Genomic DNA, 13370 nt, shown 5'->3' with positions numbered 1-13370 from the left:
GTTCCGTCACTATTTTTGCCACCATTCTGTTCTCCAGATAGGCAGCTCACTCCGTGACGCATTGCGGAAAGATAGGGCGCTCCCAACAAGGCTAAGTCCCAAAAACATTTGATTATGAATCTAAGCAGGATACGTAAGAATGTTTGAAATACTCAGGGGAGGTTTTCTGCTTTGCACATATGAGGAGCGCACTTTGGAAAGCTACGCACCTCCAGCCAATGATTCAACTGAATTTTAACTTGGAGAAACGTGGATATAGGTGTGCATTTGTCAGAGGTGGAAAGTCACCCTGATATACGCGGTTTTGGATAACCTTACCTTCCAAGAGACAAGGCTTATGTAAGGATAAAGAATAATCCCAAGAATGGGAATCCTAAAGATTAAAGAAAACAGCCAATGGAGAACAAGAGGTGCTATTGGTAGGAAGTACATTAAAGTGTGAAAGAGCAGAAAATTGTAAAAGGGTCATTTTTTTTTAAACGGAGGATAGCAGAATAATGGTACTTGTCTGTAACAAATTGTGAGATAGTAAATCTTGGCAGATGGAAAACAAATTAAACTGGAGAGAAGGGTTGATGACTAAAAGGAATTTGAAATCAGACTATAAAAGTTATTAATGCAATCCTGTAAAAGGGATGAATGTGCTGGTGGTTTAATGGATTTCACCATGAGAGATGTAGGCGGAAAAGTGGGGTAAACGTGACCAATTTGAGGACCTCAGGGTCCCGTGCCTGGTCTGCAACCATATTATGGGCAGCACCATATTGGCGCACGGGAAGGTCAATGAAAACAGGTGTTGAGTAAACTGGTTTCACAGGAGCAGGAACTGGGCCTACTCCATTTAGGATTCGGAATCAGTGTGTCAAGTCGCAATTGCCACTGAAATGTTTGCTTTTGATTAAAAAAAAATCACAAGCAATCCTGTGGAGGTAGAATAGCAGGTGAACCCACCTAAGTCGATAAATCGGGTGTCTAGGCTGAGTTTTCCAAATTTCTACCATTTGCATGTAGAAACGTTTCCAATTTCTCACCTGAAAGCCTAAATGTTAGAACCAGGCTTTAATGTCCCTTAGTACCAGACTTCCCAACCATCGGAAATGGGGTAGATTGAGAGAAACCATCAGCCCTCCCTTTGTGGAAATGGGTTTCAATTTTCAAAAAAAAAGCTATTTGGAAGGTGCTACATTCAGAATCAGTATTCCATCTGAAATAAAGGCTTAAACGTCCAATGAGTTACAGAAATTACAAGGAAGCAGAAAGTCAATACATTAAAGTACTTGCACCGGCTGTCTACTTCCTGTTCACAAGTCTCAGGTGGAATTTTCCAGTCCCCCTTGCGGCGGTTTTAATGGCGGGAGGGGGCTGGGGGCAAAAACAGTGCAGCAGGTGCTGAAAAAAAATCAATTTCCTACTGACGTAAAATGACGCTGGGAACTTGCGCTCCCGCTTGTCATGGCGGGCCGCCATTCCCATCAGTGGCCAGCGCCAAACTGTTTTGCATCCCATTAATCAGATGTAGATGAAGGCCAGGGGCCTTCCCCCCCGCCTTCCATCCAATTTTCCACGCCACCAGCAGGATATCGCGCCGGTCAGGGACACGTCCGGACCAACACGTCGGACTTATCTCCAAGGAGGCCTGGGCAGCTTTTCGAAAGTGGAAGATGGAGGCCTCCATCCCGGCCGAGGACCCTGGAACATCACGTGCAACTGGGTGGGCGGTGCATCTACCACTTGGATCTTCTCGCTGTAGGGAGATTCCAGGAGGTGGATCTTCTCCTTCAACAGTGGGCAAGTTGACGTCCAGGCGCCTTTTAAATAAGGCGTCTGGATAAGATGGTGGAGCGCGAGTCATCCAGCCAACCCTGCCACACGAACCATCAGGAAGCGCTCGACTGCATAATTAATTAGGCCAGTGTCCACGCGATATGGCGCAAATTCCCACTGGCCTCTGCAGCGGGAAATACTCCCGGTTCTCGTCCCGAGATGGAAAATTCCACCTCTTATTTCCTGTCGTTACAATTTTTTGGCCACACTTTTCTGTCACCGTTCAACGAAGCTCAGCCAACTGGCACGGTGCATTTTCAGGCTCTGGCCAGTAGGTGGAGTTTCTGAAATCCTTTTCCCAACTCAATTCAACCCATGTATAAATACATACCACAAAATGTAGTGGTTAAAGTAGTTAAGGACCTTCGTTGAGGGCCAGGTGATTGGAGTCTGGAAGATTCCTGGGGCCATTAAAAAAGACAGATAGGACTTGGATGTGGAACTCACACCCCAATTTCTGGCAGATCCCATTTTTTGCTGCTGGGGGTCGGGGGGAAGGTGTTGTTCACACGGCGGGGGGAGGAAACCCCAGCTCAGCGGGGCCACTCGAACTCAGTGCTGAGTTCAAATAGACCCCATTTTGGTTGTTAACCCACAGTTTGGGAGTCTCAAAATCATGGAGGAGGAGATGTAAATACTCTTGGAGGGCAGTTAAGGTCTGTTTAATTTCAGAGACCCATTAGCCTGGCCCATTACTGACCCATTACTGACCCAGTGACGTTTCCACTACGTCACCATCTACCCACTTTGTGACTTTGTCAAAATCAATGGGTACCATCCTCCCAGATGAATGTAGGGTAACTTCATCTATTTTTACACAAACTTTATTGTATTACAAAGCTGAAAGAAGTGCTCAAAAGGGTTAAACTATTTCAGTTCATTCGAGGGTCCAGGACATTACCAGAGCTTTAACAGGTCAAATTGAAGCTGGTGTCATGTGAGACAGTTTTGAGGAACATTTTTAATCGCAAATGGAATTAGAAGTAAATATATTTTGACATTGAATGTCGGGATATATTTACATATGTCCAGTGATTACTATAGTCCTGTAACTACTGTAATTCCCTATTATAAGGACATTTATATGCTGACATATGCATTAGACACTCCGCTTGTTATGACTATTCCCTTCCAGTTGTCTCTGATTATCTTTTATTTGTGCTATTGCAGAATGTTTGCACATTCTGACCCCTTCTCTTTCCTTTCTATGCAATCAGTCACAAAATTCAGTTTCAGACTGGGATTTCTTCCCTTTACCCTGGAGGTACTGACTTGCCTAGTACCCTCGGCCTGGTTATATAAGATATTGATTACCCCAAACTTATTCACATCATATTACTGCTTTAATACGGACAGAGCGAAATTGGAGACGTGCAACATTTGGGGCAGAATTTAACAGCTCCACCCACGCCGCCCACCCCAAGTCGTGTTCTGAGGCGGGGTGGGGCAGGGCAGGGGAGTGCTGTGACTCGGCAGGAGGGTGCAGGCAGAGAACCTGATGCCTTCCCGCCTCCCTCAAATCAAGACCAGGGCGGGAAGGTTTGCGGGCAGTCTTCCTGCCTGGAGACCAGTTTTTAAGGCAACTTAATGGCCCCTAAGGGTCACATCCCACTATCCCTGCTTCAGCTTTGGGAAGGAGAGCCTCCACAGGAAGCCACCCCTCTTGCCCTTGCTTCTGACCCCCTTCCCCCACCCTTGATGGCAGCCCCGTCCACACGGCCCCCAGTCCCCCAGTCCTGCCCACATTCACCTCTATCTGGGGCGTTATCAGCGATCCTCATGCCAAGAGCCACTTTGGTACCAGCATTGGCCAGTGCTCCCGGTGGCATTGCCAGTACAGGAGAGATGCCAGCCTCCAGCTGGCTAGGCAACTATCAAACGGGAGGCCCAACACTGCCTAGATAAATGCCTGATTGTAATTAAATCGCATCAGGCCTTCTGGAGAAAAGTGACCGGGGACTCCCACTGGTTCTCCAACTGGTGGGCAAGGCCCTCCCATCTACATTAAGTCCAGGCCTTGATTTGGAAGAAATAAATGTGGCTCTTCCAATTTTAAAACTTCAACATCATCTAATCGCTACAAGATTTAGCTGGTCGCCTCCGATTGTTTCATCCTCGTTGGTCTTCTACCCCATGGTTCTTCAGTCTTTCATTTAGGTTCCTCAAAATAAATCCTCTTCTCTTCCTCCAATTTTTCTGTATAAGCACACTTGAAGTTTAGAGAACACTTTGATTTTTCTCCTTATTGATTACGACATCCAGCCAACATCATTTTAGACGAATGAAAACCTGTTCTGAGCTGAGAAATATGCAGTATTTGTGATTAAAGCTGGTGAAAACAAAACGGTGACCCCCCTAAGTGAAAGTTCAAAGGTGACCACGTTTTGTAGAAAAATCTGTTGTTTGTTAATTGGAACAATGTGAAATATCAAAAAAAAACTTGCCAATTAGAGGAATGCTAATTAGATGACCACACTGGCTGCTCCTAGCCTGACCCACACATTTCTCACTCACTAAGAGGTGCAGGGATACTACTCTTAAATGTTAGAAGCTCATCAGCTAAATTAAAGTTAATGAGGCAGAGGAAGAGGAAGGAGGAGGAATGTCCTGTACTCTCAGCGGGTGAGGACACCACCTCACCCTCTTATCGCTCTCTCCTATAGCAGCTGCCAATGCCCTGTCTGGCCTCATGTCTTCCTCCCATTTCTCATTCAGACCATGGTGGGGTACCTGTAGCAAGATGCTGGCAACCAACCACTCCTCTTTCTCCTGGTAACTCCTATGAGGTTTCCAAGGACGTGGATTACCACAGCACTTAACTCTTTTTTAGCTGAGGTCCTCAGAGAATTTCCAGAATAAAAAATGTTGCTCGAGTGTTGGAGAAGACTTGACAAAGTGTCCAAGAAAGTATCCGGATGTGTTTCAGGGGTTTTCGCCACAGCGCCAACTTTACCGTGAAATAGCAAATATCCCATCAAGTAGCAGTTGAAATTAAAATCAATACTGTATTTACTGCCAAACAGCTGGACGCTGTGAGGAAAGGGCATTGGAGAAGTGTTAGCTACAGAAGTGGCATGCAGCCTCCTTAATGAGTGCTAGCATACATTTTAATCCATTTTAAATGCTAATCAGAGACTGTTCCTAGCGATGGCTTCAATCCTTCACCAAGATGGTGTCTTGTGCTAAATCGGTTTGAAAACTCAAGTTCCCATCTCTTTACCTCTTCATTGTTTGGTGAAAATTGACCCTGATTCCTTCGAAATCACCAAGCAAAACAAAAAAAAAACTTAGACAAGAGATGTCTAAAATGCACTCCAAGAGAAATTATTCCAAAATGTTCCTCACACATCTGTTTATATGATTGACATTTATCCAACAAGTCAAGATTCCAGTTAATTACCATTCCTTCAGGCATGTTTGATATCAGGCAGCTAACAAAAAAAAAAGTTGCATTCTGTCACCTTCACTTCCCCATTCAAACACCACACATCACAGATTCTCCTTGGCAAGTATCAATAGTGAGTCAGTTTCAGCATATATAAAATAGAGATTTGCAGAGAATAAAACCTCGACAACATGCTGTTGAAACATTAGCGCATGAACCTTCAATGCATTTCATCAAATTTTTATGCCTGCCACTTTTACAGAGCAATAATTTCCTCTAAATATATTAAAGTTACTACAATTCAAACAAACTATCCTAAAGCTACAATACTCCTCAGGGCAAGCAGTGAATTGTATGATTATTTGGGATTTAACTTTGTTCCAGGATAGAAGGATCTGACGCTCATAGTTCAATCAGCAGTATTTTTGTAAAGCGGGAAGCACAAACGGATTAAAAGGCTGCTTGAAAAGTAACTAACACAATGTTTATGGACAAGGTTTGTTTTAAAGAGGGAGGGAACTTTGCACGAAAGTGCCATACTTGTTCCTAATCACATGAGATGAGCTTCCAACCACACATCCCTGCCGTCACTAAAACTGCCTATTTCTACCTCCGTAACATCGCCTGACTTCATCTCTGCCTCAGCTCATCTGCAGCTGAAACTTCTCCTCACGCCTGTGTTGCCTCTGGATGTGACTATTCCAACGGGCTGCTGTTTGGCCTTCTATCTTCCAATCCCCTCAGAAAGCGAGGAAGTTAGGATAAACCTTTGAAATCACTGATTAAGCCTCAGTTGGGGCTGATAATCTCAGACGGCTAGACGGCTAGCGTGTGGCTCAGAACAACACCAACAGCGCAGGATTCTATGCCTTTTGCAGCTGAGGTAGACAGAGCCTCTTCGCTCCGGCCCTGCAGTGACACCACGACATAAGCTGTGCTTCAGTGACCCTCGAATAATCGGTGCTGCTACCTGGAGAAGCAGCAGCCTCGGTTAGGCCTCAATAGTGTGTCAATAGTGTGTCCCCCAATCTGTGCACCTCACGTGTGGAAGCTTTGGGTGGGTGCAAAGGAGGTTTGCTAGAACGGTGTGAGGATTGAAGGATTTCAGCTATATGAAGAGCCCGGAGAAACCGGGACTGTATACCTTTCAAGCAGAGAAGGTTGAGGGGAGATTTAATAGAGCTTTTCAAAATCGTGAAGGATTTAATAGAGTAAATAGGGGGGCCGCTAACCAGAGATTTCCAATACCTCCTCATCAATTTTAAACCGTTCAAGTGTCTGAACTGGCCCCTCTTTCACATCGCAGCATCTCATTTCTCAAGACAGGTGCAAAATATTAATTTAATACCTCAGCCATGTCCCTGCCTCCGTGCATACATCCCCTTTTTGGTCCCTAATCAGTTCCAATATGGCTATAGAAGACCTTTGGATTCCCATTTACATTAGCTGTCAGTCTCTCTCATACTCTCTCTTTACTTCTCTTATTTGTTTTTCAGTTCCCTTCTGAACATATATTTGGCCTGGTTCTCAAATATATTAACCACCTGACATCTGTCATAAGTGCACTTTTTCTGCTTCATCTTAATCTCTCTCTCTCTTGTCGTATACGGAGCTCTGAATTTGTTTGCCTTAATTTCCCCCTTCATAGGAACAGACCTTAACTGTGCTTGAAATCTCTTTTCTATAAAAGGTAGCCCATTGTTCAGTTACAGGTTTGCCTGTTAATCTTCGATTCTAATTTATCAGAGCAAGGTCCATTCATATCCCATTGACGTTTTTTTTTAAATCGTCGACAGGATGTGGGTGTCACTGGCTAGGCCAGCATTTATTGCCCATACCAAAATGCTCAAGGTGGTGGTGGAGAAGTGCCTTCTCGAACCACTGCAGTCTGTGTGGTGTAGGTACACCCACAATGCAGTTAGGGAGAGAGTTCCAAGATTTTGACCCAGCGACAGTGAAGGAATGGCGATATATTTCCAAGTTGGGATAGCGAGTGGCTTGGTGGGGAAATTCCAGGTGGTGATGTTCCCATTTATCTGCCGCCCTTGTCCTTCTAGATAGTAGTGGTCGTGGGTTTGGAAGGTGCTGCGGCAGATGCCTTGGTGGATTCCTGCAGTGCATCTTGTAGATGGTACACACTGCTGCTACTGTGTGTCGGTGGTGGAGGGAGTGAATGTTTGTGGATGCGGTGCCAGTCAAGCAGGCTGCTTTGTCCTGGATGGTGTCAAGCTTCCTCAGTGTTGTGGGAGCTGCACTCATCCAGGCAATTGGGAAGTATTCCATCATACTCCTGACTTGTGCCTTGTAGATGGTGGACAGGCTTTGGGGAGTCAGGAGCTGAGTTACTTGCCACAGGATTCCTGGCCTCTGACTTGCTCTTGTAGCCACAGTATTTATACGGCTAGTCCAGTTCAGTTTCTGCAAAATGGTAACCCCAGGATGTCAATAGTGGGGGAGTCAGTGATTCTCTTGCTGGAGATGGTCATTGCCTGACACTTATATGGCATGAATATTACTTGCCACTTGTCCGCCCAAGTCTTAATATTGTCCAGGTCTTACTGCATTTGGAATATGAACTACTTCAGTATCTGAGTCATCATGAATGGTGCTGGAACATTGTGCAATCATCAGCGAACATCCCCACTTCTGACCTTATGGTGAAAGGAAAGTCATTGATGAAGCAGCTGAAGATGGTTGGGCCGAGGACACTACCCTGAAGAACTCCTGCAGTGATGTCCTGGAACTGAGATAATTGACCTCCAACAGCCACAGTCATCTTCATTTTTGCAAGGTATGAACCAGCAGAGAATTTTCTCCCTGATTCCCATTGAGTCCAGTTTTGCTAGAGCTCCTTGATGCCACACTCGGTCAAATCCTGACGTGATGTCAAGGGCAGTCACTCTCATCTCACCTCGGGAGTTCAACTCTTTTGTCCATGTTTGAGCCAAGGCTGTAATGAGGCCAGGAATTGAGGTACCCGGACGGAACCCAAACTGGTCATCAGTGAGCAGGTTATTGCTAAGTAAGTGCCATTTGATAGCACTATTGATGACCCCTTCCATTACTTTACTGATGATCGAGAGTTGATTGAATGGGGCAGTAGTTGGCCAGGTTGGATTTGTCCTGCTTTTTGTGTGGCCTGGGCAATTTTCCACATAGCCGGGTAGATGCCAGTGTTGTAGCTGTACTGGAACAGCTCGGCTAGGGGCACGGCAAGTTCTGGAGCACAAATCTTCAGTACTATTGCCAGAATAGTGTCAGGGCCCAGAGCCTTAGCAGTATCCAGTGCCTTCAGCCGTTTCTTGATATCACGTGGAATGAATCGAATTGGCAGAAGACTGACATCTGTGATACTGGGGACCTCCGGAGGAGGCCAAGACAGATTATCCATTCAGCACTTCTGTCTGAAGATTGTTGTGAAGCTTCAGCCTCACCTTTTGTACTGATGTGATGTGCTGGGCTCCTCCATCATTGAGGATGGGGATATTTGTGGAGCCTCCTCCTCCAGTAAGTTGTTTAATTGTCCACCACTATTCACAGCTGGATGTGGCAGGACTGCAGACTTTAGATCTGATCCATTGGTTATGGGATCGCTTAGCTCTGTCTATCACTTGTTGCTTATGCTGTTTGGCACGCAAGTAGTCCTGTGTTGTAGCTTCACCAGGTTGACACCTCATTTTTAGGTATGCCTGGTGCTGTTCCTGGCATGCCCTCCTGCACTCTTCATTGAACCAGGGTTGAGGCCCAGGCTTAGTGGTAATGGTGAGTGGGAGATATGCTGGGCCATGAGGTTATAGATTGTGTTCGAGTACAATTCTGCTGCTGCTAATGGCTCACATCACCTCCTGGATGCCCAGTCGAGTTGCTAGTTGTTCTAAATCTACCCCATTTAGCATGGTGGTAGTGCCACACAACACGATGGAAGGCATCCTCAATGAGAAGACGGGGCTTCATCTCCACAGGGACTGTGAGGTGGTCACTCCTACCAATACTGCCATGGATAAATGCATCTGCAGCAGGCAGGTTGGTGAGGATGAAGTCTAATATGTTCTTCCCTCTTGTTGGTTACCTCACCACCTGCCGCAGACCCAGTCCAGCAGCTATGTCCTTTAGGACTTGGCCAGCTCGGTCAGTAGTGGTGCTACTGAGCCACTCTTGGTGATGGACATTGAAATCCTCCATCCAGATTACATTCTGAGCCCTTGTCACCCTCAGTGCTTCCTCCAAGTGGTGTTCAACATGGAGGAGCACTGATTTATCAGTTGAGGGAGAGCGGTACGTGGTAATCAGCAGGAGGTTCCCTCAACCATGTTTGACCTGATGTCATGAGACTTCATGGGGATTGGAGTCTATCTTGAGGACGCCCAGAGCAACTCCCTCCTGACTGTATACCACAGTGCCACCATCTCTACTGGGTCTGTCCTGCCGGTGGGACAGGGCATACCCAGGGATGGTGATGGTGGTGTTTGGGACATTATCTGTAAGGTATGATTCCATGAGGATGACTATGTCAGGCTGTTGCTTGACTAGTCTGTGAGACAGCTCTCCCATTTTAGGCACTAGCCCCCAGATGTTAGTAAGGAGGACTTTGCAGGGTCGACAGGGCTGAGTTTGCCATTGTCGTTTCCAGTGCCTAGGTCGATGCCCGTTGGTCTGTCTGGTTTCATTCCTTTTTATTGACTTTTTCAATAAGAAACTGGAATTAAAAGTCTGATGATAACCACAAAGCCATTGTCGATTGTTGTAAAAACCCATCTGGTTCAATAATGTCCTTTAGGGAAGGAAACCTGCCATCCTTACCTGGTCTGGCCCACACGTGATTCCAGATCTGCAATTGACTCTGAAATGCCCTCTAAAATAGTCTAGCAACGTCAGTCAGTTGTATCAAACTGCTAAAAAGTCAATAAAAAGAAGTGGAGGTATTTGCTAATGATTGCATCATGTTCAGCACCATTCGTAACTGAAGCAGTCCATGTGCAAAAGCAGCAAGACCTGGACAATATCCAGGCCTGGACCGACAAGTGCAATTAACATTCACGCCACACAAGTGCTGGGCAATGACCATCTCCAACAAGAGAGAATCTAACCATCGCCCCTTGATGTTCAATGGCATTACCATTGCTGAATCCCCCACTAACAACATCCTGGGGTTACCATTGATCAGAAACTGAACTAGACTAGGCATAGAAATACTATGGTTGCAAGAGCAGGTCAGAGGCTAGGAATCCTGCAGCAAGTGACTCACCTCCTGACTCCCCAAAGCCTGTCCATCATCTACAAGGTACAAGTCAGGATTGTGATGGAATACTCTCCGCTTGCCTGGATGAGCACAGCTCCCACAACACTCAAGCAGCTTGACACCATCCAGGGCAAAGCAGCTCGCCTGATTGGCATCACATCCACAAACATTCACCCCTTCCACCACTGACGCACAGTGGCAGCAGTGTGTACCATCTACAAGATATACTGTAGAAACTCACCAAAGCTCCTTAGACAGCACCTTCCAAACCCATGACCACTACCACCCAGAAGGACAAGGGCAGCAGATAGATGGGAGCACCACCACCTGGAAGTTCCCCTCCAAGTCACTCACCATCCTGACTTGGAAATATATCGCCGTTCCTTCACTGCCCATGAGTCAAAATCCTGGAACCCCCTTCCCAACAGCACTGTGGGTGCACCTACACCACATGGATTGCAGTGGTTCAAGAAGGCAGCCTATCCCCACCTTCTCAAGGACAATTATGGATAGGCAATTAATGCTTGCCTAGCTAGTGTAGCCCACATCCCCTAAATGAAGGAAAAAAAACAATGATCCTTAGCCTGGATTGTTCCTTGTACTTCTCCATAGCCAGCCTGAACCTTACAATACAATAATCCACTGTCCCCTACTGACAATTGATCCACTTGGCTCACCTCATCCCCAAGAACCAGAACCAACAGTCAAAATCCCCACAGCATGTGTTTGACTGGCCTATTTTATGTAAACAACTCAAAAGAGATAGCTCAGAAATGTCTGCAGTGCTCCGAGGGAAGGACAAATCTGGTCAAGCCCATGACACTATCAGCTGCGCCTGAATAACTCCAGCTGAAAGTCAGTGCAGATCTATTCAGCTGTAAAGATAACACTTATCTTTTGTTTGCAGACTACAATTTTCAGCGCTGGACACCAGAAGATTTGCAACGAGTTGTGGGTATGTACATGGGGTGGACAGACCTTGATAACGGTGTTGGGGAAGCAGCGCAGACCATGAAGAACCTGCTACGCAAGTTGGACGTTACACACCTAAGTTTCCGAAATCTCGAGAATAACATCCAGGCTCATGTTGCAGTCCAGAACAGAGGGAATGCTGCGTTGTCAGAGACACCGTCTTTCAGAGACTTAAACTCCGCCCTCAGGCGGAGATGAAGAAAAAAGATCCTGGGGCACGAATCGAGAAGAAAAGCAGGTGAGTTCTCCCCAGTGTCTGACCAATAATTATCACTCAATCAATATTATAAAAACGGATGCATCGGCCATTGTAACAGTGTGTTAAGTGGAAGGTTGCTTTGGGCAAACTGGCTGTTACAGAAAAACAGTGACTACTCTTCAAAAAGTATTTCATTGTTTCTAAAGTGCTTTGGGACATTCTGATGTTGTGAAAGGCATTGTATAAATGAAATTCATTCCAACTCACCATGATATTCCACTGACAAACAAACAGAGCAGTAATGGGTTAGCGAGTAAGAATCTCAGTGCTCCTTGTAAACTTCAACTGTAAATGAACATTCCTGACAGCTGAGACAAAGGAGCAAATGAGCAAAACACAACGAACAAGGATGCAACCAAAACTGAAGATTGCATTTTATGTCTGTTATCCACACAAAGGGCAGGATTTTATGGTCCTGCTGAAGTCAATGGACCTTTTGAATGGCTCAGCACATTTTACAGCCCTGCCCCGGCCAGAACGGGGCCATAAAATTCTGCCCAAAGGAACAGTTTCGCAAGAGCCATAAGAATTGCGATTTTGTTCATTCAACGATGCCCATTTGCTTGTGCTGGAAGCCCTACGGGTTCTCATACCCAGAACTGCAAGTACCAAAATTCTTTGCAAAAGACTAGAGCGTGTTTACCTGAGCCAACCAGAGCGCCTGAGGATGGAAATTCAAAGCCAAAATGGCTGCTTGAGTTGGGATGGGATTGGTGCACCAGAATCTTAACTCTATGAATAAGGGATCAGTGTCGCACAGGGCTTGTGCTGAGCTGAGCTTCCTACTGTGTATACCAAGAACACTTACTGCACCCTCTGTAGCATCACCTGTCTCCACCCCTGCCTCAGCTGGTCTGCTGCTGAAACGTTCATCCATGCCCTCGTTACCTCTAGACTTCACTATTCCGATGCTCTCCTGGCCAACCCCAGCCCCAACCCTGGCCACCTTGCACCCTCCACAATCTTGAGCTCATTCAAAATTTTGCTGCCCACGTCCTACATGGTGCAGTGTCCCATTCGACTATCACCCCGTGCTCACTGACCTCCTCCAATTCTGGCCTCTTGCACATCCCGGATTTTAATTTGCTCGACCATCACGGCTGCACCTTCATCTTCCTCAACCCTAAGCTCCGTCATTCCCTCCCCAAACTTTCCTTCTTTCTCTTCCTTTAAGATGGTCCTTAAAACCTGCCTCTTTGACCAAGCTTTGGACCATCGGTCTTAATTTCTCTATGGGGCTGAGTGCTCATTTTTGTTTGATAACTCCCCACATGAAGCACCTTGGGATGTTTTACTAAATTAAAGCTGCTACAAAAGAGCATGTTTTTTTTTTAAAAATTCATTTACAGGATGTGGGCTTCGCTGGCTAGGCCAGCATTTATTGCCCATCTTTAATTGTCCTTGAAATGGTGGTGGTGAGCTGCCTTCTTGAACCGCTGCAGTCCATGTGATGTAGGTACACCCAAAGCGCTGTTAGGAAGGGAGTTCCAGGATTTTGACCCAGTGACAGTAAAGGAACGGTGATATGTTTCCAAATCAGGATGGTGAGTGACTTGGAGGGGAACTTCCAGGTAATGGTGTTCCCATCTATCTGCTGCCCTTGTCCTTCTAGATGGTAGTGGTCATGGATTTGGAAGGCGCTGTTGAAGGAGCCTTAAGTGAGTTTCTGCAGTGTATCTTGTAGATGGTAC

At 46.1% G+C, this 13370-nt stretch overlaps 1 pseudogene across 1 annotated transcript in view; it reads right to left on the bottom strand.

The window, feature by feature from the left end:
* Positions 1-1152: 1152 nt before the first annotated feature.
* LOC144687802 (large ribosomal subunit protein eL31 pseudogene) overlaps positions 1153-13370 on the bottom strand; it is a 647000-nt pseudogene continuing 634782 nt past the window's right edge. Inside the window, exon 2 of the transcript XR_013578212.1 lies at positions 1153-1177. The product of XR_013578212.1 is annotated as a large ribosomal subunit protein eL31 pseudogene (transcript). The remainder of the gene's footprint in view (positions 1178-13370) is intronic.

Source organism: Cetorhinus maximus, chromosome 1 (assembly GCF_964194155.1).
Source record: "Cetorhinus maximus chromosome 1, sCetMax3.hap1.1, whole genome shotgun sequence".
Taxonomy (NCBI): domain Eukaryota; kingdom Metazoa; phylum Chordata; class Chondrichthyes; order Lamniformes; family Cetorhinidae; genus Cetorhinus; species Cetorhinus maximus.
The sequence above is the reverse complement of the archived record's forward strand: the minus strand, read 5'-3'. Positions and strand labels throughout refer to the sequence as shown.